This window comes from Nicotiana tabacum, chromosome 19 (genome assembly GCF_000715075.1).
Source record: "Nicotiana tabacum cultivar K326 chromosome 19, ASM71507v2, whole genome shotgun sequence".
In the NCBI taxonomy this organism is placed as follows: domain Eukaryota; kingdom Viridiplantae; phylum Streptophyta; class Magnoliopsida; order Solanales; family Solanaceae; genus Nicotiana; species Nicotiana tabacum.
This window is the reverse complement of record NC_134098.1, coordinates 69,660,070-69,663,382: the sequence shown is the minus strand read 5'-3', so window position 1 is coordinate 69,663,382 and position 3,313 is coordinate 69,660,070.

Sequence of the window (3,313 nt, the reverse complement as noted above, 5' to 3'; positions counted from 1 at the left end):
TACAAAAGTCTGAAGATAATAAGGAAAATCTCTAGACGAGGGAGTAGAAAAGGACTCCGAAGATCTGCGGACGCAAGCAGAGCTACCTTGAAGTCTCCTAGAATCAGCAGTACGTACTAACTCCGAGGCTGATAGCTCGCACCTGGATTTGCACACGAAAACATGTGCAGGGAAGGGCATGAGTACACCACAATGTTACCCAGTAAGTGTCAAGCCTAACCTCGGTCGAGTAGTGATGAGGTCAAGTCAAGGCCCTACAAGAGTAAATATAATAAATTAAACAGTAAAAGATATAAGTAGAATTTACGGTAACACAATTAAAGAAATTCTCGAAAATTTAACAGTTAAGGGAGCCCTCGGCTCAAAACAAGGTAAACACAGTGGGAAATCTCTCGGGATACCGTCCCGTAGTTTCAAATGAATATGCAGTACAGGGGGATCTCCCGAAATACGTCCGTAGTCCCAAAGTAAATATACGGTGTTGGGGGATCTCTCGGAATACGTCCGTAGTCCCAAAGTAAATATGCAGTACATGGGAATCTCCCGGAATACGTCCGTAGTCCCAAAGTAAATATGCAGTACAGGGGGATCTCCCGGAATACGTCCGTAGTCCCAAAGTAAATATGTAGTACAGGGGGATCTCCCGGAATACGTCCGTAGTCCCAATTTAAATATGCAACGCAAGATGAAATGACAGGTATGACATCGAGTTATACAGTTTATACTGGACACAGATAAGGCAAATAAGGATTTAACTGAACATGACGCACAGAATGTCAATTAGGCAGTTAAAACACGTAAGCATGCTTTTCTAGTCTAAACTATACAATTAAACATATTAGTACAATTAATAAGAGAAGCAATTTATGATTTAAAAATATTAAACATGATTTTTGCAATAATGGCCCGTGTACGTACTCGTCACCTCACGTACACGGTGCCCACACACCAAATAATATCAAGATATCCTAAGGGGAAAGTCCCCAACACAAGGTTAGGCAAGCCACTTACCTCGAACCGCTCAAATCAACTTGATATCACGTTCTTGCCACGAGTATACGACTCCAAATGGCCCGAATCTATTCAAAACAGTACAATACCATCAATACGCGCTAATGGAATGAATCCCACAAGACAAACTACAAAATTAGGCCAAAACCCGAAATTGGCTCAAACCCGGCCCCCGGCGCCCATGTCTCGAAACCCGACAAAATTCACGAAACTAGAAAGCTCATTCACTCACGAGTCTAACCATATCAAATTTACTAAAATCCGACACCAAATGGTCCTCCAATCCACAATTCAAACTCCTAAATCCCTAGTCTCCAACTTCCAATTTCCACCTTAAATACACATTAACTAGGTGGAAAAATACATGGCAAGGCAAGATTATTGACCAAAAATAAGCACAAGGAATTTACCTCAAGAAATGCCTCGAAAATGCTCTCAAAAATCGCCCCAACCCGAGTTTGCAAAGCCAAAAATGATAAAAAAATCGCGAAGCCCTTCGGTTTTAATCACTGTCCAGGTATTTCCGCACCTGCGGAAACTGGGCTCGCACCTGCGGGTGCGCTTGTGCGGAAAACTTATGCATCTGCGCAACTCACTTGCCCCTTATGCCTTCGCACCTGCGACGAAAGGGCCGCATCTGCGCCCTCGCGCCTACAGAGTTCCTTCCGCTTCTGCGCATGTGCAAACATCCTTGCACATTTGTGGGAATCGCAAATGCGGAAATTTCCTCGCACTTGTGACCCCAGGCTAACTCTCGATTTATCGCATCTGCGCTTCCATCTCTTTTCCGCAGGTGCGAAAATACCAGAACCAGCAAAGTTCAGAAATTCCTCTAAGTCCAAGTTTTCACCCGTTAAGCATCCGAAACACACCCGAGGCCCCTGGAACCTTGACCAAACATAGCAACCAATCCTAAAACACCATAAGAACTTAGTCGAGCTCCCAAATCCCATCAAACAACGCTAAAATCACGAATCACCCTCCAATTCAAACTTAAAGAACTTGAAACTTCAAAATTCTACAACCGATGTCGAAACCTATCAAATCACGTCCGATTGACCTCAAATTTTGCGCACAAGTCATAATCAACATTACGGACCTACTCCAACTTTCGGAATCAGAAAATGACCCCGATATCAAAATTTTCACTACCGGCCCAAAACTCTAAAAATTCAACTTTCGCCATTTCAAGCCTAAATGAGCTACGAACCTCCAAAATATAATCCGGACATGCTCCTAAATCCAAAATCACATAACAGAGCTAATGGAACTGACAGAATTCTATTTCGGAGTCGTCTTCACATAGTTCTGACTACGGTTCAAATCCTAAGGCTTAAGCTCTCATTTAGGGACTAAGTGTCCCAAAACACTCTGAAACTCAAAACCAATCATCCCGGCAAGTCACAATAGCAGAAAAAGATTTGGGGGAGACAGTTAATAGTAGATCGGGGCTATTACTCTCAAAACGACCGACCGGGTCATTACAAATAATTTGCTATAATTAATTTCATTTAATAGTTACCGTGCATCGCGCGGGTTCTAATACTAGTTATATTAAAAGGTGGGTAGTTGTGATGACCCAAAATGTCATCTTTAAATTTAATAATTAATTTTGTATTCTAAGACCTCAAAAGCACTATTTATCATTCCTCGACTTGCGTGCGCAGTTCGTAAAATTTTTCGGAAAGTATTTATGTGAAAAATGGATTAAAATGTGAACTAAAGCTTTAAAACTCAATTAAATTGACTTTGGTCAATAATTTGAGCAAACAGACTCGGATCAGTGTTTTGACAGTTCTGGTAGGTCCGTATCGTGATTTGGAATTTGGGCGTATGCCCGGAATCAAATTCCGAGGTCCCTAGCCCGAGATATGAAATTTTGATGAAAAAATTAAAAGTTTAAGTTCAAATAGTGACCGGATGTCGAATTATGTGCAAACGACCCCAGAATAGAATTTTGATGATTCCAACATTTCCGTATGGTGATTTTGAACTTAGGAGCGTGATCGAAATTTTATTTGGAAGTCCGTAGTGAAATTAGGCTTGAAACGGCTAAAATAGGAATTTAAAGTTTGGAAGTTTGACCGGGGAGTTGACTTTTTGATATCGGGGTCGGAATCCAGTTCTAAAAATTTTCACAGCCCCGTTATATCATTTATGACTTGTGTTCAAAATTTGAGGTCAATCGGACTTGATTTGATAGGTTTCGACATCGAATGTAGAAGTTGGAAATTTTAAGTTTCATTAAGCTTGAATTGGAGCATAATTCGTGGTTTTAGCGTCGTTTTATGTGATTTGAGAT